Source organism: Peromyscus eremicus, chromosome 6 (assembly GCF_949786415.1).
Source record: "Peromyscus eremicus chromosome 6, PerEre_H2_v1, whole genome shotgun sequence".
NCBI classification, from domain to species: Eukaryota; Metazoa; Chordata; class Mammalia; order Rodentia; family Cricetidae; genus Peromyscus; species Peromyscus eremicus.
Genome location: NC_081421.1, coordinates 61,424,689 through 61,438,827, shown reverse-complemented (window position 1 = coordinate 61,438,827; position 14,139 = coordinate 61,424,689). Strand labels below are relative to the sequence as shown.

The 14,139-nt window shown below is 46.2% G+C and overlaps 1 long non-coding RNA gene across 1 annotated transcript; it reads left to right on the top strand.

The window, feature by feature from the left end:
• Positions 1 to 5,249: 5,249 nt before the first annotated feature.
• On the top strand, positions 5,250 to 7,293 carry LOC131912484 (uncharacterized). Its single transcript, XR_009379646.1, has 4 exons — positions 5,250 to 5,353; positions 5,500 to 5,605; positions 6,103 to 6,191; positions 6,966 to 7,293. It is a non-coding gene; the product is annotated as an uncharacterized LOC131912484 (long non-coding RNA).
• The last annotated feature ends 6,846 nt before the right edge of the window (positions 7,294 to 14,139 follow it).

Here is a 14,139-nt window from a genome sequence, read left to right as displayed (position 1 = left end):
CTTCTGCAACGAGAGACCTCTCCCATTGGAGGACAAGAGAAAGTGGGGCAGCCACAAAGTAGAATACTCTCGCCCAGCACGCTGCATCTAATAATGGTGCAGCCATCCCAAGGGCTGCAGTTGATTGACTGTTCACGCCGCCGTTCACGTGTGTGCGGAAACGCTTTTGCGCCGAACCTCTCATTTCTTCCTCACAGCAGTCTTGCCAGGTAAGCACTTCCATTATTTCCACTTCTTTGCAGACACTGAGCAGGTAGGTGAGACGACAAGACTATCAATCCAGCTACTGCTGGAATCAAGAAGCCACCTGATATTTTAGTCTAGATTTTTTTTTTTCAACAGTTTTACTAAACCTTGCCTCATAATGAGAAAGCAACCCTAACAAATAAAGCAAGATTCACCCCTGGGTGTTCCGTCTGACCTCAATACCAGGCCCGGTTGTCATCCCTCTAGCTCCATTCAGGAATCCTGGCTGTTCGTGCTACCCAACGCTGAGCAGAGTAAAGGCACCTTGTAAATCAGCCGGGAGCTCTGTGCAGATCATTTTCTCCGTGCTAGTCTTGAATCTCACTAACAAAAGTAGAGAATTTAAACCAACCAGTCCCAACACATTTTCTCTATCTGTACAAACACCTAGAAAGCCTGAGGGGGTGTGAATCTTTTTTTATGTAACTGTTGTCCCACAAATATGTCCCATGTGCCAGGCATTCTTTTGAAAGGTGCTGCGATACAGATTTCCATTAAAAAGTTAAAGTTCTAGACTGTCCAGATGGCTCGGTGATTAAAGGAGAGTTACGCCAGGATGATGACTGCAGCTCTGGTCCCCAGAACCTACGGACATGCCAGATGGGTTTGATAGCCCACCCATAGTTCCAGCACTCAGTAGGCAAAGACAGGGGTATCCTTGGGACAATCTGGCTATTCAGACTAGCTCTATTGGTGAGCTCTGGGTGCAACTTGGAGATTCTGCCTCAATGCTGAATTGGCTAAAATTGCTGGAGGAAGACTCCCAACATCAACCTGAGACCTCTACATTCGCCCACACATCCATGTGTGCCCACACATAAGGGAGCATCCGTATATGCACGCACACATGCCGCACACACATGACGGGGAGAAAGGTAAGTTCTTCAGAAACCAGGAAGTGGAAGAAGCTGGTGGGGGGAGTTAGTAATTTCACATGTATGAAGTGCCTACCCATTTGCCATTAATTTCACAAAGTGTAGGAACAGCACCTAACAATCATACGTAACAAAGGCAAAACCTGCACCAGCCTGACTGTGCTAGGTTCTGTCAATGTGTAACTGTCACTGGCCACCAATGAACCCTGTCCTTATTAGAAATAATGCTGAATTATTTGCCCTATGAGAAGAATAGTATAATGCTGATACAAGCAGACAGGCATGTTTCTTGTAAAGCAGGGGCCTCCTCCCCAAATCCCACACAGTTGTTCGGGTGTGCTTCTTGTAAAGCAGGGGCCTCCTCCCCGAATCCCACACAGTTGTTCAGGAATTGGATGATCCTGTGTGGCTACCTCAGTGGGATCCAGGCATCATTTATTTCCTGAGAGATGGCACAGGAATGCCATTTCTAGATCTCAGCAATGCCCACATACTGCACAGGTCTAAGCACCTGGACTATATAGAGACCCTGGGAAAGGGGAGGCAAGAAGAGGGTGTCACTCTCGGGTGCAACAAACATAGAGTTGTCCTCCCAGCCTGCTCACACCTCTGTTCAGCGCTCCAGACCGCAGAATGCTGAGCTTCCTTCATGATGCCCGGGTCTTCCCATTAGAGCCATCTGATTTGTCTCCAAGGGAAAGGCTTAAACTTTCCCAGGGTCTTTGCCCTCTTTACCCAGAGGCTTCCTCATCCTTATTCTCAGGAAGGCTGTATTAGAAAATATTTGCTAGCCAGCCACTCCAAGGACCTGTGGAATCTTTCTTGCTGCCTCAACTCTCAGAGAGCAGAAAGCTCTCTGGCAGCTAGAAGAAGTAGCTGTGCCACCAAGTCTTGAACGATGGCATACGAGAAGTCTGCTGGGGTGTTCTAGAACGTCCTTTGCTTTCCTCATCATCAGAAGTACTTGCTTCTGCTTCCTTCTGTGTGCATTGAAGACAGTTGTGATTCTTGGAGCGTCAGTAGCAGTCTTGTGACCAGGGATGGCAATCCTGAGAATGAAAAGATGCTGAATGATGGTGCAGTCCATGATGATGCCGTTGGAGTAAGACGGGGCCCGCTCACCTCCAAACACTTGTCCATCATTTTTTCAAAAGCCAGAGTTAGGTGAGTGTTAGGATTCTGTACATGCCCAGCTCGGGGATCTTGTCTGGCGCCTTATTACATCATCAAAGGGGGAGTGCATACCAGCCTTAAAGCTGGACATGCACCCACACGCTCTCTCTCTCTGCACACCTCTCTTTCTGTCTCCTCTCTGCCAGGCCTGACTTCCCCATCCTATCCCCTCTTCTTTCTAATAAAGCCCATTCTAACTCTGGTAGCCATGGCTCGTGACTCTTCCGCTGACCAACCAGCGCCATTTATCCTTTCAGTGAGTACTCTATTTCTTGCGACTGAAAGCACTTAAAACAGTTTAAACTGGGTAGGCCAGTGACTGAAACTTAGCTTATTAGGAAATAGGCTGGTAGGCAGCACTGGCCAACCTGATCCAGTTGCTCTGGGTTTTCCTGGTTTTAGGACGAAAGACCAATATCCTGAGAACTCCTTCAGTCTAAGGTAAAGTCAGATGGCCATGTATCACTTCACTGATAAAAACTGTGGTGCCTAAGGGAGAAAGAGGCTTGCCCAAGATAAAATAGGAGTGACCAAGCAAACCTGGGTCATAGTCCAGACTCCTGACACTAACTAAATCCAAGACTTTTTAGCGACACTGTAAACCCACGTTAATCTGTTGTCCTTCTCCAGAAAACAGTTACCAGTTTCAGGTTGCAGTCCATGACCTCTGTGTCTTCTAATTACTACCTGCTTCATTGTGGCATACACAGCATAGATGCACCTGCAAAGACCAAAGCTGGAGGAAGTGAAACCACCTCTGGCCTTCCACAACAGCTAAAAAACGTGTAGCCTTTGGTCATGGGCCACAGTACTTGATGATCACTAGCTTGTAAACAGAGTTTTCCTGCCCTGTCCGCCTAGTCCCAAATAAACACACAGAGGCTTAATATTATTTATAAATGCTTGGCTGATGGCTCGGGCTTATTACTAACAAGCTCTCACAACTTAAATTAACTCATTTCTACTCATCTATGTGCTGTCCAAGAGCTCGTGGCTTTTTACCTCTATCCCATTTTGTATGTCTGACTCATTCTCCATCTGGCTGGTGACTCTCTGACTCTGCCCTCCTTCTTCCCATCATTCTCAGCTTGGCTTCCTGCCTAACTTCCTGCCCAGCTATCGGCCTGACAGCTCTTTATTAACCAATGAGAGTAATACATATTCACAGTGTCGAAAAGGATTGTTCCACAGCACTAGATCAAGGAAAACGAGTTAAGACGGGTTAGTAGTCACCATGGGTGAGGGCGCCAGACATCAGCCATCTGCTTTTCTTGATTTCAAATTTGGAAAACACATATTGGGAGCTGACCATGAGTTGGACATGTTAGCCAATGGTTTCACCTTTGCAGCCTCACTTAATTTTTCAAGTGGTTCCCTGAAGTATGAGCAATCCTCGTGTTGACCACTCTCCCCATTGCTGTGCAGACACTTGACGCTCTGTCTTCACCCTGGTCGGATCTGGGCCCCAACGGTTTCAGAGCAGCCTACGAGCACTTGCTATCATCTCTCCTCGATATGTGGACAAAGATTAGGCCAGGGATGAAGCACTCCTGTTCTGTAGTGTGACATGGGCTCAAAAGATAAGCCCTGTAGCCCAGACAGCTCCTGCATCCGGAAGACCTCCACTGCCTCCCCTTCCCCAGCCCTCACCTCCAATTCTTTCACTGCATACCTACATGAGATAGTAAGTCACAATACCAACGCATACTCTAGAATGCATTACTAAGTCAGTTATTTACTAATGGCCCTGGTTAAATGTTCACAGGGTATCATGGCTATTCTTGGTTATCAACTTGACTATCAGATTAACTAAAAACCTGTAGGCACAGCACCTGTGAAGGGATTTTTCTTGATTGGATCATTTGAGGTGGGAAGACCCACCATAAATCTGGGCCACACCTTCTCGTGGCAGCCTTTATCAAGTACATGGAAGAAGCTTGCTTTTGCCTGCTTGCCCTGATTCTCACAGACAATTTCATATATTCTGCTGCGGAGGCATCCCTTTACTGATGTAAGAGCCTACTTCTTCGGGATTCTGACGTATCCTGAAGACCAGCTGAGGCATCCAACCTCATGGGCTGAACAACTGTTGGATTCTTGGACGTTCCATTGGGAAACAGCCATTATTGGACTAGCTGAACCACAACCTATCAATCCCCTTTTTATATGTGTGTATATATTCATTCTGTCAGTTCTGTTTTTTTTTTTAAAGAACCCTGACTAATACTTGAGGATAAAAGATACTAAGCTTCGGGTCTGTCAGAAAGTTCTCACAAGTACATAATTCTGCATGTTCTTAATGGGTTTTATAGATTATTCATTGGTTTCCAGTGGTGAAATGCTACTGGGGGTAAATCCCTTAGACCTGCTGATTTACTGCTGAGAGCTGCACAGAGTGAGACAAATTCTTCCCATCAGGTGGGCAGACTCTCCAGGTGACAGGCTACCTGGCAGAGCCCCTCAGAAATAAGGTTACAAGAAACAGGCAACCCTCTCATGTTATCTGTGGTGGTTTGAATGAGAATGGCCCCATAGGCTCATATATTTGAATGCTTAGTCACCAGGGAGTGGAACTGTTTGGCAAGAATTAGGAGGTGTGGCCCTGTTGGAGAAGGTGTATCACTGGGAGTGGGCTTTGAGGTTTCAAAAGTCCATGCCAGGCACAGTGTCTTTCTCTTGGCCTGCAATTGGCAGGTCATATGTGGGCTCTCAGCTACTTCTCCAGCGCCATGCCTGCCTGCCTGCTGCTGTGCTCTCCACTATGATGAAAATGGACTCACCCTCTGAACCTGATTAAACCCCCCAATTCAATGCTTTCTTCTATAAGTTGCTTTGGTCATGGTGTCTCTTCATGGCAATAGAACAATAACTATGACATCACCTTGCTGTGGGATGTTCTGTATGATGTGAATATGTGTTGCTCTGATTGGTTGGTAAATAAAGCTGTTTGGCCAATGGTGAGGCAGAATAAGGTTAGGTGGGACATTCCAACTAGAGAGAGAGAGAGGAAGGAGAAAGACAGAGCAGAGGAAACACTGCTAGCAAGATGTAAAGTACTGGTAAGCCACAAGCCACTGGCAAAGTATAGACTTATAGAAACGGGTTAATTTAAGATGTAAGAGCTAGCTAGCAAGAAGCCCAGGCCATTAGGTCATATAGTTTGAAAATAATATAAGCCTCTGTATGTTTATTTGGGTCTGAGCAGCTACGGGACCAGGCAGGACACAGGAAAACTTCTACTACATCACCTCACAAGAATGTGGAGTCAAATATGAGCTGAGCTGATCTAACTCCTGGATTTGTCCTATCAGGTAGTACTGCACGGCTCAGGGACCTTTTCCTTCCCACATTCATTCATTGCAAATGTGGGAACACCCATGGGTCTCGGGTTCTCTGATACACACTAGGAAGCCAAACACAGAAGTGTACCTGAAGGGAAGGAGACGGGGGTGGAGGGTGCATTGTGATCGGCACCATTACAGACTTATTCCAGTTCATCGAGTGAGCCTCTAAGTCAGTTCTTGAAGTGGGGCAAGCCCACCTGGCTCCTTGAATTTCTGATTAGAGGGAACACTTCCATTCTTGGTTTTGCTAGCACAGTGAGTCCGTGAGTTGAACTGAGACCAAAAAATTCTAACCTGGAAGGAAAGAGAAAAGCTAGGGGAGAGAAATATCTGTATCCAATTCTACTGCTCTGTGTAACTCTGTGAACTCATTGACTTCTGTAGACTGCAAACTGGTGTGTTAGACTTCTAGTTGTCAGTGTGGTCAGATTTAAAGTGGACATGACTCACTCTTTAATATTCAGCTTCCAGTGTCCACTTCTACTGAAATACTACTACTGCTGCTGCTACTACACTACTCCTACCATACCACCACTGCTGCCCCTGGGATAGGGTAAGTGCCTTAAGATGATTCCACGCTCACCTGTAGAAGAGGACATTTCAAGAGACTAGTCATCCACAGGCTAGGAAAGTACTCTCTGCAGAGACCAGCCTGTTTTGCTGATAGCATTTACTGCACAGCCAGAGCTAACCAAGATATTGAAAAGCATCTTTTCTTTCATTTCTTTAGCTCTGAAACAGAGGTCATAGTCGCAATGGATATTTCAGAGGATTAAATTAGATAACCCATGTGGCACTCTTAGCACCACTCAGACATAGCGAGTGCCTGGGGCTTTATGAGCTATTGGTACCCTCGTCAGTATCCGTAGCAGTAATAGAGGTATTCCAGAGGAAGTGGCTACTAAAGGCTGAAAAATAAGGAGTGAGTCATGTTCACAAACACATGCATACACTTGAGCATGTGAGTATATGTATGTGCATGCATGCACTCACGTGCACACACACACATGCACACACACACACACACACACACACACACACACACTCCACTTCACCAGCTAACGTTTTCTGAGACAGCATCCTTCCTCTCAGCATCATTTCCAACAATACCTTCAGCTAGAAGCAGGTGTTGGTAGCGGGTGGCAAAGCAGGCCTACCTGACGTGCTGCCATCTTCTATCCCCTCTGTACACATGTACAGATCACCCCCCTCCCAACCTCAGACTTCAGTTATCAACCTCAGGACTAGAGCATGAATAATACAATCTAGAAGCTCAGGCCTGGGCCAGAAACCTTCGACTCTCTGATCTCTCTGATTCTCTTCTCAGGCGACCTCATGCCCAGCTCACAGCTTTCCTGTATCAGCTCCTTGACCTGGTGCTGCACGAATCATCACCTGGGTTCCAGTGGCCGAGTGTGATGGTCTGGATGAGAAAAACCTCCCTAGGCTCCGGTACTTGCTCTCCAGTTGACTGGAGGAAGCGTGCCGACTGCCCGGAGCAGTCTGGGAGAGTTCCCACGGAGCCCCACCCTACTTCCAGTGTCTGACTCATGCCTATGGTTCAAGTTCTGATCCCTCAGCTTCCTGCTCTCGTTGCCACTGCTACTGGCAGCCATACTGCTCTGTGTGTCATGATCAATTCTTAACCCTCTGGAACCGGGGGCCAAAATAAACTCTCTTCTTCTTAAGTTGACTTTGGGTGTGGTGTTTTACCCTAGCCACAGAAAAATAACAAGACTCAAGGAAGAAGGGAAGGGTCTTGTCATGGGGTCAGGGCCTCTGACACCTTCCCAGAGGCCAGGAACATCTGTTCCTGTGGCTGTGCTGTTGCGTCAGCGAAAAGGAAGCAGGAGGAAGAAAGCTGTGGAGGATGCTCATCTCCAGATGACTCCTGGAGGTGCCGCCCCGGGGCTGGGCAGTGTGCCTTGAGCGACTTGTGCCAAGGCCCCATGCCTCTTTCATCAGGTGCGTGGGGGATCATAAACTCAACGAGCTGATTGTTGTTTAGATTGTCTAGGGGGTACTTTGGGGCCCACAAGTCACAGCCTGGCCTGCTCTGCCTAAGTAAGCCCTAGGTGGTGGAAGAGAAGGGAAACATGATTTCCTGTCTCATAATTGGACACTTATTCACACCTTGGCAAGATTTCAGCACTGTGCGAGCATCAGTCAGCTCTTCATTCAGGACATTCAACAGTCTCTGCCAGGAGCAAGGGTGTGCTAAGCAAAACAGGTGTTTACACACCCTGCTTTTAGCTTGGAGATGGTACTTTATGGGAGGTCGGGATCTGGCTGTGGAGTAGGGTGAACTGAGCAATGTGGAGGTTAGAAAAGCAGGGTAGGAAGGTATGATAGTGATACGACAGGTCATGAACCAGTTCGTCTGTCCCTAATGTGTTTCTAGAAGCCAAGAAAAATAAGATGGTTTGACACTGGTCATAGCACAGGCCACCAAGATGAATAAACTGGGGACTTTTTTCCTTCTGCCGTACAAAGCTTCTGATATCAAAATCAAAACAGGCATTTGCTTTTTACTGTATGCCATGCACTGTAGTAGGACTTTGTGCTATTATTTTATTTATTCCACAGAACAACACTTTTTTTTTTCCTGCTGAAGATACTATTTTGACAATGCTCAAAAATACTTTTAGTTAGCTAACTGAGTTGTGAGTTACAAATTGTTAGAAACTGCAATGAATATTAGACTCATTTTAACTAAGAGGTTTTGTATTTTTGATTGAAATGATTTAAGAATTTAATTTTTTTTTGGTCGGATGTGGTATCCCACACTTTTAATCCCAGGACTCAGGAGACAGAGGCAGGCAGATCTCTGTGAGTTCAAGGCCAGCCTGGTCTACAAAATGAGTCCCAGGACAGCGAGGGCTGTTACACAGAGAAACCCTGTTTCAAAAAAACCAATAATTTGTATGCATGCTGTAAGCAGAGATTGAAGAGCTTGGTAGGAGCCTGGAAGTTGACAGTGCCCAGAGCTATGCAGACTAGGGAGATCTTGCTCAAAAGGTTTCAGCAGCAAACAATGTTGGGAACTCAGCTGGAGGCCATTCTTGTGATATTTTGGCAAAGAATCTAGGTGCCTTCTGCCCTCGTCCTAAGAAGAACTTGCCTAAGGCTAAATCTAAAAGTAATGGACTAATTTGTTTGTCAGGAATGATTTCAAGGCTGCATAATATTGACTCTATGGGTTTTTCTTAACCTTTATTTTTATTTTATGTGTATGGGTATTTTGCCTGCCTGTGTGTCTATGTGTCTATTCATGCATTGCCCTTGGAGGCCAGAAAAGGGCATCAGATCCCCTGGTACTAGAGGTATAGACAGTGGTCAGCTGCTGTGTGGGTGCCAGGGACAGAACTCAGGTCCTCTGGAAGAGCAGCCAGTGAGTGCTCTTAACTGCTGAGCCAACTCACCAACTCTAGTATGGTTATTATCATGGCTGTTATAGAGGTTATACAATGAGAAAGAGCAAAGGAATCAGAAAGAAATATAAATGTACAGTTTGAAGATGAAAAAAAAAAAAGGCACCAGGAAACTTAATGTTTCAGCCAAGGCTTGTGCTAGAAGAGATAAGATCAAAACCATTAAGGAAAAGCCTTCACTTCAGCACTGGACAAAGAGGAGTGCCCTCGAGCAAGACCTCACCCAGCCCAGCTTGTGAGAGAGAACCTAAGGCACTTTCTTCTTCTAACAGGAGACTGAGTAGAAGAGCTGCCGCCAATGAGATTCTAGGGGGCTGAGTATCCATCCTGAGCTGGAGATAAAAGGCCGCGGTGCTGTCCACACCGTGCTGGTTTTGGACTCACGAAGGATGCTAGCGTAAAGTGTGGAGGAGGGGGGGGGGGCGTCATAGAATCTTCCTACACAGTTTCAAGAGAGCCACTGAGGCCAGGCACTGTGTGGTAGGGTAACCCTTGAGTGAAGACCCTGAGAGGGCAAGAGGTTTGAGAAGCCAATGTGTGAAGCTATGAAAGCTAAGCCTGACTTACAGTGGAGACCCCAAGATGTTGGAGATGCCAGAGCCATGAGACATTTGCCCAGAAGAGCTGCAGACAGGAAGTGGAACCTGCCCAAGAGAAGGATATATATGCAGGGAGCCAAGCTCAAGGAGCCGGACAATCTAAGGCCTTTGAAATTAAAGTCCCCAACATCAGACACGGAGCCACAGGATCTGATGTTTGCCTACTGGATTCTGGTCTTGTTTGGGTCCAGTATTTCCTCTATGCTCCCAATTCCTTGATTTGGAATAGTAAAGTACATTCAGTGCCATTATAGGGTGGAAGTATGTAATTTTTTAAGTTTATGGGGGGGGTGAAAATTATGAAATTGCCTTAAGTTTCAGAAGAGACTTTTCACTTGAAACTTTTAAGTAGTATTGAGACTATGAGAGACTATGGGGACTTTTGAAGTTGGTTAAACATATTTATGATACAGCCATGAGCCTACAGAGGCCACAGTGTGGAATGTAGTGGTTTGAATGAGAAACGTTCCCTATGTGCTCAGGTGTTTGAACACTTGATCCCCAGTTGGTGGTACTGTGTGGGGAGGTTTAGGCGTCCAGCCTTGCCCATCACTTCCAGTTTACTCTCCCTGCCTCATACTTGCAGCTCAAGCTGTGAGCTCTAGGCCACCTCCTCCTGCCTTGCCTGCTGCCTGCTGCCATGCTCTCCCACCACCTGTAAAACCTTATCCCTCCGGAACCACAAACCAAGATAATTTCTTTCTTCTCTAAGTTGCCTTGGTCATGATGTTTCATCACAGCAACAGAAAAGTAAGCAATGTAGAATAAAATGAGCTAATATAACAAATGAAGAAAGAGGGTCGGAGAAGAAGTTGATTCACATGCAACCAGGTTGTCTGAAGTCTCCAGTTCTTCGACCTGTAGCTCTCTTTAATGATGCAACCATGGTGAGGCTCTTAAAACACTAATATGGTTATGTTGGTCCCAAGTCTAAAACCTTGAAATAGTTTCAGGATCCTTAATAAAGCATACAAGTCCTCCATACCTAAAAAGCTCTGTCTTCCACCTCCCGTCCCACCAAGTCCTAGTTTATTGTATGAATCTACTAATTAGAAAAGCTGGCATTTATTGAGCATATACTATGTGCCAGATGTTGTGTGATCTATGCATGTATTGATTTGTTTTCTCTACATGACAACCCCATGAGGCAAATGCTGTTAATAGTTCCACTGTATGTTCCAGGAAGTTGATAATAATAAACAATAGTTTAGTCACTGTCCAAAGTTATGTAAGTTGCAGAGTCACAAAATGACGGTTCTGTGGAATTGTAAGGCAAGATTCCATGACACCCTCAATCCGGCATCTTCTATACCTGAAAAAACAGTACCACATGGTGCGGTTCCACCATGTTCTGCTGATGCTTGGGATGGGACCTGATCTCCCTGGGCCTCATTGCCTCAGCTTCTGTGCTGACCCCGAGGAAATGCTTCCCTGGAGGAACCTTTGAGGAACACAGTAGCCCTCTCATTTTGGGCTCTTTCCTCTCAAACGGGTTTGGAAGTTCATAAGATGGAGCCTGTAATGGGTGGGATCATGTCCTCAGAACACCTTTCCTGTTGTCCCAGGGCCAAATGCCATGTTTCTCTTCAATGGCAGTCACCTCCTTAACAACTACAGCTACTTCCAAGCCTGGTGTATCTGTAAGGCTAAACTTGCTCACACTATTTCCTCACCGAAAGGCGCATTTCTCATCTTCCTCCTCCATTCTGCTCTTTCAGCATTTCTCATCTTCCTCCTCCATTCTGCTCTTTCACCTCGGAGCTGACCAGGCCCTAGCCTGAGTGCTGTACTGTTTTGAGATTCACTGCACACACACACACACACACACACACACACACACACACACACACACACACACACACACACACACTAGTCAATTTTTCCTGTGTTTAGCCTCATTTAAGTTCTCAGGATGCAGGCAGAATGCAGCCAGATTTGAGCCCGGGAGATGGTTTATCAGGTAAAGGCCCTGAGTTCATCCCCAGATAGTGGATGAACTAATAGTGGAAAGAGGCTAAGTCCTATAAGTTGTCTTCCGATCTCAACTCACATGTCGTGACACACGTGTTCAGGTACACACACACACACACACACACACACGCACGCACGCACGCACGCACGCACGCACGCACGCACGCACGCACGCACGCAGTAGAGTCCTCTTCTCTCTAACCTCTACTGTCCTTGTTTCTCTCCATTCTGGTCTTCAAAACTCCCACCAGAGTGTCCTCAAGCTCTGCTAACAGCATGCTAGGGCTTTTCAAGCCCCATGTTCCAAACTCTTGCCCATTTCTTCCACGAATGATTTCCAAAGGCTCAGGAACAACACAGTCAGGTTTATCACAGCAAAGGCCCTTCGTCTCTATATTGGTTACTTACGTTATTGCTGCAGCCAATCCCTGCCAAGAACAACGTCAGAGAGGGTGGGATCATTCTGATTGACAGTTTCAGAGAACACAGGCCACCACGGCAAGAAGGAAGGGGGAAGTGGGGGGGGGGGCACTGGTCCCAGTGTGTCCCGGTCAGAGAGTAGAGAGGGAGGAACGCTTGTCCTCAGCTCTGTTCATTTGTATTTAATCTGAGACCCCGATATTTAAAATGGTGTCGCTCACACTCAGGATTCCGGTCTCAGTTAACAAAATCTAGATGATTCCTCACAGACGTGCCCAGAGGCATCTCTTTAGTGCTTGCTGTATTCTAGATCCTAACAAGCTGACGATATGTGATCCATCACAATTTCAATAGTCTTTATTTCTCTCTACTCTAGCTCCTCAGTCTCCACCAGGCTATACATATTTATTCATCATTTTGTCTATTGTGCATTGTCCATAAAGGGAGAGCTTGTTTATGTATTTCAGTTTCTCCTTACTCACTGAATAAATGATCTGTATTTGTGGCACCTACACTCTATGAACCTTTCTTCAAGCTGATCTAGTCTCCAAATCTAGTGTACCACGGGCAGTGAGCAGTGAAATTCCAGAGCATTAAGTGCTACTTGATTCACACGTGGATACAGAAGCAGCCCCGGTCCTAAGTGAAATTGCCTGTGTTCTTCCTTGGCTTCAGCCCATCTTTTAGAATGGAGAACAGGCAGCAAACAGGAATGCGCTTCACTTACAAACAGAAGACATGACTTTCAAACCAGCTACAGGATGAGCAAAGTCCCAGAAAGTGTTCTCTTCAGAACATTGAAGAGTTGCTTGCTCACCTGGGAGGAAATTTCTGGTTTATTGCATTCTCTCTGAAGTTATGGCTTCCCAGTCCTGCCAGAAACCTCTCAGAGTAGGGATTCCAACTCTGAAAATTGGTTTTAAATAGAGACACATTACACCTCCCCACAGAGCACTTACCAAGAAAGCACTGCTTAGGTTCAGCTCCGTTGCCAGATCCCTTCAGGCTGTGGTATTGAGAGGGTGTGGCCCTCCCCATCCTGAAGCCATGCCAATTGGCCCAGACATTGCGCAACCCCTCCTTCCTTCCTGAGTCTCCACGCTCGGTGCTGTTTCTCTGTTCTTCATCAGCCATTGAATCCACAAATAGCTGTTGGGTATCTGCTTTTCTGACTTACACTGTGCTGTGATAGGTACTAGGGATGGCAGTAAAGGCAGCACAATCATTTTAATGTGTGGAGACAGATGAAGGAGTCCCATCTCTCCCTGGTACGCCACGTGGGTGTTATTAAAGCACTGTTAAAATCACTACTGGCCAGGCTGGGAATGCGACTCAGTTGGGAAAACGCTTGCTGCACAAGCCTGAGAATCTGATTTGGGTTCCCACACCCATGTGAAAATACAGATGAGTGGGACACACTTGCAATCCCAGTGCCAGGAAGGTGAAGACAGGCAGATCCCTGGAACATGATGGACAACCAGACTAGCCTAATCAATGATCCTAATCCTCATCAATGATCCTAATCACTAGGACCTAGTGAAAGGCACAAAAAGCAAGATGGATAAAACAAAATAAATACAAAGTACGTAGCTCAGGCAGAATAGCTTGGGCTGACCTCTGTCCTACACACACACACACACACACACACACACACACACACATACACCATACACACATATGTATGCATGTACACACACCTGCTACACACACACAAACACACATCTACTTACACCCATATGTGCACACACACAGCTCTACATCTACACACCTGCTACCTATATACAGTCACTGCTAGTGTTAATGACAAGTTCTGTAAATTTGTATTCTAAACACTCTTCTTAGTGTTTGTTTTCCCGTAAAATAGGAAAGATTAGAGGCTAGGCCAATATGGTTGCCTAATTAGCAGCTGTTGGCCTCAAGCTCACAGAGATGTGTTTGCCTCTGCATTCACAGTCTGGGATTAAAGACATGCACCACCATGGCCTGTCCTCTAATGGAGGCATTTTCTCAATGAGGTTCCCTCCTCTCAGATGACTCTAATTTGTGTCAAATTGACACCAACCAGTCAACACCCTCCCGT